The 14,731-nt window shown below is 35.3% G+C and overlaps 1 pseudogene; it reads right to left on the bottom strand.

Moving 5' to 3' along the window:
• The window catches only part of LOC142614151 ((S)-ureidoglycine aminohydrolase-like), an 11,381-nt pseudogene extending 453 nt beyond the window's left edge, over positions 1–10,928 (bottom strand).
• Between the last annotated feature and the right edge of the window lie 3,803 nt (positions 10,929–14,731).

Here is a 14,731-nt window from a genome sequence, read left to right as displayed (position 1 = left end):
CACCAGCTTCAGCCGGATACCTATTTATGAAAATAGAGGATGCAATTAGAAATGATTTAGCATGTGGCAGTAGCTGGTAAAACTGGAAAAATCAGAGAGAACACAGACATAACTCATAACTGTACACAAAACTTAAAAATATTACAATAAGCAAATTCATCGACTGTCACTGACTCTGGCAAAGCCAAGCAACATTTCTTAAACATTTCAGAACTTGTTAAAAATTGTACAAACCAAAGGTGCTTCAATTTTAATTGCTAGGATTGATTACATTTGTAATGAGTCGTTGACTGTGTTGCTGATATTACGACCAGTTACTGTGGATCCAAATAGAAATAGAACAGAAATGTGTTGAAATAGTGATCTCTTAGAAAAGTGAGTAAGATCATAAAGGATACTGGATGGTGTTCATTCTGCTGCATAATTCATATAGTTACTACCAAATAAGAGCCATTATCGCAATAAATACACACAAATTTTGGCATTACAGTAAGCAAAAAACAAAAAAACGAAAAATTAAGTGGGGACACATCAAACATGAGAGCTATAGTCTGCTAAAACTAAGACATACCAATGTTAAGCCAAAGAGCATTATACTCCTTGTATGCACTGGCACCATTCAGTTTAATGCAACCATGGTCCAAGATAAGATGTAAAGCATAGGTAGGCATCCTGCTGAATGCCAAAACCTTAGGTCAATTGAGAGGTACAGAATAAATCAGGCAATCCTAAGTACACTCCCATTTCCTACTATATATTTTCACATTAGTCGACAATATCATCAAATAATTGTTGTCCATTTCAGGCGACATCAGCAGGAAAAATATTGACATCATAACACACTCTCAGCTCTTAAAAACTCTTACCAGCTATCACCCAAACGATAAATGCACTGTCCCTCTAAAAGCAACATACCACGCTGATTGTAATGCACCTCCTGTAAAAGCAAATAGATAAAAGATATAACTTACTCAATCCCTCGTAACATTAGGAGCAAAGCATCCTAGAGAAGCTGGAGACTAAAATAACTATCATAACTATTCGTTACTTCAATAATTATTTTACATAACCTACACTAGAGAAAATCAATCAAATTTATTTTTTGAAAAAAAAAAAAATTGGTCAGGATGTGAATTATGCAAGGCTCTAAAGATTCATTAAATTAATTACTTTTTTAGGATCACCAAACTTTAGCTTTGATGTAAGTTAAGGAACTCAAATTTGAAATTACTTTGACTGATATTACAATTTATGTCACATATCCAAATCTACATTAAGGTTCAAGGAGCAGTTTCCAGAAACTCAATGTAAGGGTTTAACCATCAAGAAAGAGTACCTTCACATTAAGGTATTCTCCAGGTTGAAAATCCATGTTCTGCAGGCATGGTATATATAGTAAATTACTGAAAAGAATGACATGACCAAGAAAACCGGGAATGGCCTCAAACAAATTGATCAAAGCTTATATGGATATTGAAGTCATATGGCAAAGATGTGGGGAGAAGCTTCCTAATTTCAAAGATCTGATAACATGTAAAGAAGTTAGAACACACAAATTTAATAACAATGATTAAACTTACCACCAAAATACAAATCTAATGGAAATAAAAAGACATAGTTCCCAGAAATCACATATACATGGGCTATATACAATTGAGTATTTGTAATGTATGGATTCCAGGAGCCAGGAAAAATTAGAAATATATAAAGGAGGCTTTTTTCTCATCAATACAAATCAAGGAACAGCTCCTATGCAACCAATGATGGATTTATACAAGAAAACAGGACTTTCAAGTTCCAACCTTTCTGAAATATTAAGAACATAATGTTGGTGCAACCACAATGATAATAGAAATAACATGAAGAGAAACTGAATAATACTTCTGAACTTTTATTAATTTAAAGAAAGAGATTACACAACACTATTTGGATTGAGGCGCGACACTTGCTCTCTTTAAGGAGATTCAAGCCCTTGGTTGGCTAAACTTTGTAACCGGTGCAAACCGTCTCTGACTTGTCTCCCCCAGGATACCAACAACCCAACAAATGTCGTATGGCTAGAACAACCTCTGCACAAAGTGTTCAAGCCCAAAACTCCACCAGAAAGAACACCCCTCCTTGTCAAGTAGGAGGATCCAAAGTGCTGATTTATTTCCAAATTTGACACCTCCACCCTTCACCTCCCCCTTGCGCACGTATCTGTCCCAATATTTGAGACAATTCATATTAGCCCATTAATCACCACAATTAAAAAAAACAAAATAGTCCCTCTCCTTTTCAATGTGGGATTAAACATTTTCACTAACTCCTCATCTTCCATATTCACTCCCATATCTTTACATTTATGTTATAACATTTATTCATTTTAATTATTTAATATTAAAATGCTCCAACAATCCCCCACTCATTTTAATATTAAATTTTTTAGTTAAAGAGAGATTACCAGGCAAAGATGGGTCACTATGCATCATGAAGGCGTGCTCTGCATTGAACCTCACTTAGTAAAATAGCGACCTCAACTCTAGAGTCGTAGTGGTCTTCGACTTGAACTAGGATTGCTTTAGGGAAATTAAGTGTCATTGCTCACACATAACAACCCAGGTGTTGACATGAGCTTTTATAGCTAGCACTTTACGGCCATGTGCTAATCCCGGTTTCATGAGTGTATCTGAGATTAAGTTCAAATCTCATAGGGAGCGGCCCCACCCCCACACTCACATAAGTGAAATTTTGTCAAGGGTGCTCCTGTAATTCTGACACCCCACTCATACGAGCTACAAATTTCATTAAGATTTTTTTACTCAACCTCTCCACATTACAGGATAAATGCACTTACATCATAAGGATGAACAATTAAAAAATTATTTACAAAATAATTAATTAAAAAATAAATTGTGCATTTCTTACGACCATCGTATGATTCGTTTTTCCCATTGAACCCAATTCTCAGGATCTCTGGTCCTTGGGTTGGGTATCCTCATACATGACTCATGATTTTATGGACTTTAGTCCTATCCCCCTCGATGTATTTCAGACTCTATCTTTTGCCAAGGCCTTGGTAAATGAATCTGCAAGATTATCATTAGATTTAATATAATCCACAGTTATGATGCCACTACTCAAATAAGATCGCACAGTATTGTGCTTTCTTCTTATAGGTCTGGATTTACCATTGTAATAACGGTTTTTAACTCTACCAATTGCAGCAGTGCTATCACAATGAATTAATATAGGTAGAATTGGCTTTTTCCAAAGTAGAATTTCATATAACAAATCTCTAAGCCAATTTGCCTCTTCACTAGCTGAAACTAATGCTATTAATTCAACTTCCATTGTTGAATTAGCAATTATTGTTTGCTTTTTAGATTTCCAACAAATAGCACCACTACCTAAGGTAAAAATATAACCAGTTGTGGAGAGAGAATCACCTGACAAAGTATTCCAATCGGCATCACTAAAAGCTTCAATCACAGCAGGGTACTTTTTATAAAATAAGCCATCGTTTTTGGTACCAATTAAATATCTCATGACTCGCTCAATAGCTAGCCAATGATCTTTACTAGGCTTGCTAGTAAATCTGCTAAGCATTCCTACTGCATATGCAATGTCAGGTCTAGTACAATCAGTAGCATAACGCAAACTACCAATGATGCTAGCATAATCCTTTTGATTAAAAATCTCATCATCATTATTCATAGGAAATAAATGAACACTAGAATCAAAAGGAGTAACTACACTTTTGTGATCATGAAAATTATATTTTCTCAATATTTTATCAACATAAGGTGATTGATCAAGATATATTTCATCACATGTTTTTGTAATTTTCATGCCCAAAATAAAATTAGCCTCACCAAGATCTTTCATATCAAAATGGCTTTTAAGCATATTTTTTGTCTCATTTATAACATGCATATTTGAGCCAAAAATCAACATATCATCCACATAGAGGCTAATAATAACATGTAAATTATTCCATAATTTAGAATAAATACATTCATCACATTCATTTGATTTATAACCATTCTCAATCATGTAGGAATCAAACTTTTTATGCCACTGTTTAGGTGCTTGTTTTAAGCCATATTGGGATTTTGTTAGCTTACATACCTTGCTTTCTTGTCCAGGCTCTACAAAGCCTTCGGGTTGATCCATATAAATCTCTTCCTCTAGGTCCCCATTTAGAAAAGCAGTTTTTACATTCATTTGATGAATTTTCAAATCAAAGATTGCAGCAATAGCAATTAACAATCTAATAGATGTAATTCTCGTTACCGGAGAAAAAGTATCAAAGAAATCAAGATCAGCTTTTTGTTTAAAGCCTTTTGCAACAAGTCTAGCTTTAAACTTATCTATTGATCCATCCGGTTTTAACTTTTTTCTAAGGACCCATTTACAACCTATGGTCTTACAACCCGGTGGAAGATCTACTAATTTCCAAGTTTTATTAGAAATTAGAGATTCCATCTCATTATTTACAACCTCTTTCCAAAATATAGTATCAGGTGATGTTAAGGCATCTTTTAAATTTTGGGGATTTTTCTCAATGTTAAAAACATAATAATCAGGACCAAAATCCTTTTCAACCCTAGCTCTTTTACTTCTTCTAGGTTCCATTTTGAGATTTTCTTGATTTTGTAGATGTGAAGTAGAAGAACTAAGTTGTGACAAAATATTTTCTTCACCCCCACTATTTTTCAATTTAAAAGGAAATTTTTCTTCATGAAAAATTGCATCACCAAATTCAAAAATTATTTTGTTTTCAAGATTAAAAAATTTATAGGCTACACTATTAAATGCATAATCAAGAAAAGTACAGGTAGTAGCTCTTATACCTAATTTATGTATTTTAGGGTCAGTAAGCTTTACATAAGCAAGACAACCTCATACTCTCAAATATCCCAAATTTGGCTTATGTCATTTCCACATCTCAAAAGGTATGATGTGTGACTTTTTATGTGGCACCCTATTCAAAACATGACATGCAGTTAATATAGCTTCACCCCAAAAATGTAAAGGTGCACCAGATTCAATTAACATGACATTTGTTAACTCAATTAAAGTTTTATTCTTTCTTTCAGCCACACCATTAGAAGCAGGTGAATATGGTGCAATAGTTTCATAAATAATTCCCAAAGACTGAACAAATGAGTTGAATGCACTTAATTCATATTCACGGCCTCTATCACTTCTTATTCTTTTTATTTTTCTACCGAATTGATTTTCAACTTCTTTTAAAAAGTCTTGAAATTTTTCAAAAAATAAATAGTTGTATATTTTGAGAAATCATCAATAAAAGTGATAATATATCTATTTCCTCCACGAGTTAAAATTCCCTCAAATTCACATAAATCGGAGTGAATTAACTCAAGCAATTCGGTATTTCTTACAACACTTTTATGAGGTCTTTTTGTAATCTTAGCTTGACTACAAGTTTCACATTTTTCAAAATCTTTTGACAGTCTTGGAATTAATCCTAAATTACTCATGATTCCCACATATCTACTATTTATATGACAAACGAGCATGCCAAAAATTAACAAAAAAAAGCATATAAACTAAACTGGTAGATGCTTTATTATTCTCAACATTCAATTTAAACATTCCATCACAAGCATAACCCTTGCCCACAAATAATCTTTTTTTAGTGATTACATAATTATCAGATTTCATAGTTTGCTTGAAGCCAGCCTTGTTAAGCAAAAAACTTGACATCAAATTCTTTCTCATGGACGGAGTGTAAAGTACATCTTCAATGTTAGCACACGTTCAGAAGCGAATTTCAATTCAACCTCACCACTCCCAAGAACCTTGGTTTTGCTAGAGTCACCAAGCATAACAGTTTTTTCTTCTTCAAAAGGAGTGTACAACTTGAACCAATTTTTGTCATAGCAGACGTGCTTGTTAGCACCAGAATCTGCCCACCACCCTTCAACATATTGCACCATATTAATGTCTGTAATCATAGCCACTAAAGGCTCTTCGGTTACGTTAGCCTGTGGGACAGATTCACGTTTCTGAAATTTGTAAAATCAAGCAATATGCCCACTTTTGCCACAGACAAAACAGGATCTATTAAATTGATCTTGTGAAGGTGGTCCTTGGTTCTTATTGTAATTTTTATTCAGGTTTCTCCTTCCTTGAGGTGATCTATTATTGTTTTTAAAGGCTTTCTTTTTTGGCTTCAATTGACCATTTCTAGGAAAATGATTTTTGGGCATATTATTATTAGATGAAATAAGGTTTACTTTTGTGATGGAATTACCATTGCTCTCTTCTGTCATGAGTGCATCTTGTCCTCTACCCTCCTCCTCCACACCGATGCTTGTGATCAAAGTCTCCAAGGATGTCTTCTTTTGTTTGTGCCGCAAAGTCTTTTGGAACTCCCTCCAAGATTGTGGTAGTTTGTCAATTATGCCAGCTACCACCAAATTGTCTCTGATCTTTATGCCTTCGGATCTCAATTCTGCTACGATCATTTGGAAGTCTTGTGCTTGATCCACCACCGATTTTCTATCCACCATTTGGTAACGGAAAAATTTACTAGCAACTTCTTTGCACCTGCCTCCTCGGTATCATACTTGCTTTGTAAAGCTTTCCAAATTTTTTTAGCAGACTTGTAAGTTGTATCATAATAATCATAGAAATGATCGGCAAGACAATTCAATAGAAAAGAGCGACAATTATATTCATCTTTTGTATACTTATCTATTTTTTCTTGATGGAGAATATATTCTTCGTCACTCATCTCATCGGTAGGAATCTTTGACGGATTCTTCTCAGTGAGGATGTAGGCAACTTTGAGAAGGCTCAAGTAGAAGAGGACCTTTCCTTTCCACCTCTTAAAGTGGGCTCCCTTAAAGCGAAAGGGCTTGTTAAGATCTCCAACAGGCTCATTTGGTTTCTCTTGTGTAGACTCCATGTGTTGAATCTCTTTAAAATTGTTGGTGCAAACACAATGATAATGGAAATAATACAAAGAAAAACTGAATAATACTTCTGAACTTTTATTAATTTAAAGAAAGAGATTACACAACACTATTTGGACTGAGGCGTGGCACTCGCTCTTTTTAAGGAGATTCAAGCTCTTGGTTGGCTAAACTTTGTAACCAGTGTAGAGTAGGAGGATACAAGGCGCTGATTCATTTCCAAATTTGACACCTCCACCCTTCACCTCCCCCTTGCGCACATATTTGGCCCAATATTTGAGACAATTTATGTTAGCCCATAATCACCACAATTAAAAAGAACAAAATAGTCTCTCTCCTTTTCAATGTGGGATTAAACATTTTCACTAACTCCCCATCTTCCATATTCACTCCCATATCTTTACATTTATGTTATAACATTTATTCATTTTAATTATTTAATATTAAAATGCTCCAAAACATAATAACAAACAATCCAAAACTTACTTCTCCTGGAGTTCAAGGAATGGCTGTTTTTTTGTTGAACTGACAATCTGCTCAGTGACATACTTTTCCAGAGAGGCATACCTAAAAGTAAACATGACAGTTGAATATAAAATGTATTAAGGATTACCTCATATACCTAAATATTTTTGGTGTAAATAATGTTTCGATATTGGAGTAACTCATAACTCATAAAACGAAATTTTCAGTAGCTTTAATGGGCATGTCAAGGTACCCTGAGTGAATTCTCATTCTAAGCATGCAATGAAAATGAAAGGTCCGGAAAAGATTGCAACCCATCCAATCAATTACAACGCAATGGGACACATACCTTCTCTCAAATACCACAAGACTGACAAGAGTAGCAGATGCATCACACTCGAGTGAATGTTGAAAATTAGGAGGTAGATAAGCATATGAATCAACCTGCAATTTAAAGAGAAATGGCAATAGATTTAACTTTTTTTTTTATTAAGTAAAAATGGCATTAGACTTTCTTTGTTTGATATAAAAAATGGCAATATACTTTTTCCCATCCTTTATCAATGATCCTTAATAGTCTCACTGTACACCTCATGCAAAACATCAACCAAATCACAAAAACATTTTATGCTATTATACAAACAAAGCCAAATAACCCAAACAACTTCTTTTACGTACAAACATACTGATGCAGGACTAAACCAAAACTGATGCAACACCAAAATTGAAAAACAGAAAAATAAAAATAACCTAAGAATTAGCACTTAGGCTTGTTTGGAATCGGCACCAAGCAAGAGAAACTAAAACAAGGAATCCGCACCTATGATTAACAGGAATCAACACCAAGCTTATAAGGTGAGTTTTGCATTTTGGCCTAAATTTTATTATTCAAGCAAACTGTAAACTGCCTTCATTGGAGTATAATAGCATACTACTTTTTGATAGGTAATGCTAAATTCATTGAAAAAAGACTAACAATGGACACAAAGAAAAATAAATAATTACCATGGGAAAAGTACATACAAAAAGACAACAAATCTATAAACACAACGATAGAAGAACTTTTAATGAACCGCTATGTAATGTGGGAGACCAATCACGTAAAGAACTAGTTAACATCGCTAATGATTGGTTCCCTATAATTCACATCAAGCATAATGGAACTAAGTTCCAAATATCTAATGAATGCTTACCAACATAGTTTCTTCATCTAAACACAAGATTGATGACCTTTTCTAGTAACACCCATTGAATACCAAAGGATCAAAAAGAAAGCTTCACAACTCAATAGCAGAAGTACAATATAATAATAGATGATCCACCATCTCCTCACTATACCGGCACATGCAACATCAACTTGCTAGTGTATAACTTGCTTAATGAGCTTCTCAAAAGTAAGAATCTTCCCCCATAACACTACAGATGCCTTTCCAAGGGAAGAGTACAACACAAGAGCCCCCAAAAGCAGTATAGAAATAACAACATTGAATTTCCCACTCCTCTATAACCTCCACCTGATTTCATCATAACCCTCTCTAAAGGTATATTAGAGTCAATAAGAATAAGAAATGAGGCTACCAACTCTAACTCCTGATCATTAAAGCCCCAAAGAAATGTGACATCCTAGCTCCTCCTTGATCTGTCACACCAACAAAGACTCCAAAGACCTGTCTCTTTCTGTTGCACAGTTATACAAGACAAGAAAAACCACCCTCAAAGGTTGATCTCCACACCAACAGTTATGCCAAAATCGAATCTAACTACCAATGCCTACATCAAAATGAGTGTAATGTTTGAAAATGCTGATTCTCTTCCACAAACCACATCCATGAGGTCCTCAAATAGGTTTCGTACTCCAACCACCCCATTCCACACCATACTTCAACGCTACTACACACCTTCAAAAGCATGTTTCCCCTACCCCAGAGTGCCAGAGCCACTTACCTAGTAGATTTTGGTTACAAAAAGGCAAGCTTCCCTAATGCCCAATCCTCCATGAGCAACAAGAGAAAAAAAATGTATCCCATCCCACTACATGATGTTTGAATTCATCTCCCAAGCCACCCCACAAGAAATTCTTCTGTAATCTCTCAATCCAGTTTGTCACACTAGTTGGGATGGTAATTAATGATAAATAATAAGTGGTAAGCTCAACTAAGTACTCTTTAAATGAAGCTCCTAATGGCATACCAGGGTAGGATTTATCAAAAAAAAAAGGGCATACCAATTACCAAGGTAGGGCAAACAACATATTTTACAGCGTAGGATATTGGTAAGTTCAACTATGTTCTCAACCACACAAACCAGTACCATCTCACTCTTAATCAATTTCCTAAGTCATTGCTTCTGCGCTCTTTCTGTTTGTCTTCCATTCTGTTTTACAATTTCTCTTTTTGATCAACTCAACTTCCTAGGATTGTGGTTGCCAAGAGGGTTTTGAACCCCTCCCTCCCCTGTTGTAACTTTCGAATTTTAAAAAAAAAAAAAAAAAAAAAATTCATAGGATCATGGTTAAACTTTGTGTTTGCAAACATAACATAGTTTAAATGTTTGAAAATGCTTGGAAACATAAAAGAATGATTGATCATAAAGATAAGCAAGCATAACCAAAACCATACAAGATTCTGAATAGCGTATGAATTACATTATACACCAATACAACAACGAAATTCTTTTTGATAAAATTTAAAATAAAAAAATAAAGTTGTGAATGTTCATCAACATAAGTAAGGAAGTGATGCAAAACATATATTACACATATGCCGTGTAGATAAATCATAAAAGTCAAGGCATTCAATTTGTACAATAGTATTAAAATTAGATAGCAATTAATGTGTAATGCAAACATAATAATTATCAAAATAGGAATAGTTGAAAAAGTATATGATATATTTCATAATGAGTTACTTAACCTTAATGCTATCAAAAAAATTAATAGTCTCATGCTGAGAAACATAATTAAAATTAAATATCGATAAAATTTCTTACTATCAGTCCATGGCTATTACCAGAAACATTGGTGAGAGTCACAGCACCTTGAACCACAAATATGAACCTAGAGGGATAAACAATAAATGTTACAAAGTAAATTAAATTTATAATTATAACCTGCTTGTAAAATGGTCCATATGATATAAAAGGGGGAAAGAAAAAGTAAATACGCATACCTCTCAACATCAGATGGCGGGAATCCTGATTTTGAATTCCCTGCATAAGATAGAGCAAATATCAGCAACGAAAAAAAATACTCAGCAGGCAATAAATTCAAACAACATATCTTTGAAAGGGCATCACACAAATCATGGATGACAGACATGGCATATAATGCACATCAGGAAATAACTTTCCATACACTTCTTGCTCAGTATATTGACTAATTAAAGGTACATATATAACAGTGCCCTGCTTGCATCTCTGCAACAAGAGACCTCTGAGGTGAAAACAGAAATTTCAACCACTTTTATTTTTGCAATAAGAGAAATTTTATTACTTGCAAAGAAAAAAAAAGGAAAGATGAGTAGACTAGAAGACATGAGTTGAGTTGTAATTAAGAAATTAATGACTATAGCTTATCCCGACTACCTAGTTAAATCATCACAGGGCATTGAGTCATTTTTCAGACACAAACTATAATAAAGGACTTTATAGGGTATGTCACTCTTGTTAAAGACCACAGGGTAATTCATTTCTAGATGAGAGAGAGAGACAGAGAACCTCAATGTGCCAAATAATGTATGTCAAGTATTGATTTCTGTAATTTCACATCACATTTTTCTTGTCTGTGCATGATAAAAAAAATTCAGAAAATAACATGAAGAAATGCAAGCAAAGAACGTATAGCATGTGGGAAGTTAGTGAAATAAACCAAATTGGGGAAATCTATCTATATGCACGAACGCGGCAAACTGGTCGCTGCACCCGCGTCCGACGCAGCGACGCGCGAGGGACGCCGCTGCCTGCGTGTCGAACCACGTCCAGTTTTTTTTTTTCGCGATACGCGCCGATTAGCGCCGAACCGGGCCGATTCGGATCGTATCGGCCGAATATCGGTATGTTTCGGCCAGAAAAAGAAAGTTGGCGGTAAGGAAAAAAAAAAAAAAAAAAACTTAAACCGAAAATACCACGCCGCTATCGCCGTCACAATATCACCAGCCTTAACCCCTTTCTTCTTCTTCTTCTTTGCTTCTTTGTCTTCTTCTTCCTTTTTTTTCATCGGAGCCCAGCATACGTTCTGTAAGTTTTGTTTTTTTTTTTTTTTGGAAAAGGATTCTTGCGGATTTTTTTTCTTCTAAATAACCAAATCTCTCCAACAATTTCATTAGTTAGGGAGGTTTTGAAATTATTTAGCAATCTAACAAATTGAGTCCCTTAAGCTCGATTTTGGAGAGCTAAATCGAGTTCAGACAACTCGATTTCATTTAAATTGGAATTCCACTGTTGCGGACTCGATTTCTCCGTCTCTCACCCTCAACCAGAAACCCAAACCAAAGACCCAGGCAGGGACAGCGAAGGCGAAGCGGTGGCGTTTCTTGAAGAAGTGAGAGACGGAGAGAGAAATCGAGCTCCAGCGAAGAGGACAAGGAAGCACCACGCCGGCGTAGATGAACCACCATGCCGTTCTGAACACAACCGCCAAGGCTCGCTGAGTCCGACTCTAAGTTCCGAGTCCACATCCGAGCCGCAATCACAACATTGATCAATGGGTTTGATGATTTCGTTATGCTCTCTGGGGTTGCTTGGATCTGTGTTGTTTCTCTCCTGTTTGATTGTTAGAGAAGAAGTGAGATGAGAGAGTACTAAAATCAAGTTTGTAAGCATCGATTTTAGAGAAATCAATTTTTACAAACCAAAATCGAGTTTATTGTGTCAAATTGTTAGTTTCCCAAATAGTTTTAAAAACGCTCTAACTAACGAAATTGTTTAAAAATCATTCTTATTTTGAGAAAAAAAAAATCCGATTCTTGCCAGCCTTTGTTAACAACTGGGCTTTATTTGTTTTATGGGCCAAAATTGGGAATTAACAGTGTTTTCCAAACAATTTAATTAGTAGGCACTATTTTGAAAGTATATGTATTACTAACATCTCGAGTCTAAAAGACTTGATTTTGTGCTTATAAATCGAGTCTCAAAGACTCGGTTTCCATGTTCTCATCGCGTCTGAGTTGGCGTTTTTTCCACGTGACGTCTAGACCAAATTTTTTTAATAACTATAAAAACCAAACTATATTATTAGTTAGCCAAGGTTTGAAACTAATTTGGTATATAACAAATTGAGTCTTTTGGACTCGATTTTGGAATGCTAAATCGAGTTCACTAAACTCGATTTCAACATTGTTAGTAGCTAACGTGGAAAGTTGGTCCACGTAAGCATAGAACTCGAGTCCTATGGACTCGAGTTCTGTCAAATAGAAGGACTCGATTTCCTTTTGTTCATCATCTTCTACCTTCGTATCTAAATCCATTTCTCAAAATCCCAAACCCATTTTTCTCAAAATCCCGAACCCATTTCTCAAAATCCAAACCCATTTCTAAAAATCCCAAACCCAAAACCCATGAACAAAACCAAATACAAAACCAAAAAAAATCAAACCCACTCTCCACTCCAACGTGTTCTTCTCCTCCACCGGAGCGGCGGCGAGAAACCTGGGTTTTGCATCATCTTCTCCACTCCGTCGCCTGAAGCTTTCGCCGCCGCTGGGTTGCTTCCTTATTGCTTCTCTGGTTTGCTGGGTTTTGCATCATTGCATCTTTCTTCTTCGTTATTGATTGGCGTTTTAATCTCAGGTTGTTGATCTTTGCGTTTTGATGTTTGGGTTTTGCTGATCTCTACGTCTGGGTTTTGCCTTTTTTACTGTGTTTTGATCTCTGCGTTTGGGTTTAGGTCTGTGGGTTCGTCTGTAGTTAAGCAAAACTAAATCGAGTTTGTAGGACTCGATTTCTATTTCACTACCTACGTGGACCAAGTATCCACATCAGCTACAAATGATGTTGAAATTGACTTCAAAGCAGTCGATTTAGCATTCCAAAATCGAGTCCTTCACACTCGATTTGTTAGATACCAAAATAGTTTCAAACCTTGGCTAACTAATAATATAGTTTTGATTTTATAGTTATTTAAAAAATTTGGCCAGGCGTCCACCTGGAAATCGAGTTTTATATACTCGATTTATAAGCCGACCCTTTAAGTATCGATTTGTGTGTAATGTGGCAATTTGTATGTGACGTGATTGATCCATGTGGAAGCCACCTAGAAACCGAGTCTCTAAGACTCGATTTCTAATAGGGCTTTTTCAAACTTAAATGCACTCTGTCTCTAACGCCTCTCCACTCTCACTCTCACATAGACCAGAGCAGACTCTCACGCCTCTCTAACTCACCGACCCACTCTCACGCCTCTCTCAATCACCCTCTCCACCCTCACACAGACACCCTGTCACGCTTGCGCCTCTCTCTCTCTCTCTCTCTCTCTCACCCTCTCCACTCTTACTTAGTTCTCTCAGGTATGATTTTCTTATTGTGTGAATTTTTCATGTGGGTTTGTGTTTATTGTTTCGAAATTATGATTGATTTTTTCATGTGGGTTTGTGGTTTGTGATTTTTTCATGTGTTACTCTATTTGGTTCCCAAGAAAATGCAAGAAAAATTTTCCATTTTGTGCTGAGATTGTAGTCAAAACTTGATTTGATTTGATTTTGTTTTTGTTTTTCTTGTTTCGTGTAGTCAGTACAATTGACACTGTTATTTGATAACATCCATGCTTTTTGGGTTAATGGATGTTTTCCTTAGCAAATCACTGTCTTTACCTTCATACCATTAAGTGAGCCTAAACAAAGTTGACAATCAATGTATTAAGATGGAAACCTTGCAGTTTAGAGGTTTTGGTGGTAACTTACCCATAATAATAAAAATTTATATAGAATTTTTCCTTGTTGTGTTTAATTGGAATGCATGAAAAGCTTAGAAAAATATGCAAACTGGTCTACATGTTAACTAACTGAAAATATTGTTTTTAATTTATAGGTTAAAGCTTGATTGATTTAGATTAAGGCATGATTTAAATGTAAACATAGTTTCAATTTGTTGTATATTGCGGGACTGCCACTTTGTTGAATTTTTGTTTTTTGAGAATCTTTCTTAGATTTTTTTTGTTTTTGTTTTCAATAATGTCTATTACGTGCTAATTGTTTATCATTCTTGTGCCGTATGACTGCTGCAAATGCTGGACAAATTGACCATGCATAGCCTGGCCCCATTGACCAGTCGATGTTGACGTTGTAGGCCAACCATCAGTCAGAAGCTATTTGGAATGGACAGGTAAAACACAACACTAAAAATTT

This window comes from Castanea sativa, chromosome 10, assembly GCF_040712315.1.
Source record: "Castanea sativa cultivar Marrone di Chiusa Pesio chromosome 10, ASM4071231v1".
Taxonomy (NCBI): domain Eukaryota; kingdom Viridiplantae; phylum Streptophyta; class Magnoliopsida; order Fagales; family Fagaceae; genus Castanea; species Castanea sativa.
Note: the sequence above shows the minus strand (reverse complement) of the source record. Positions and strands in the feature narration are given on the sequence as shown.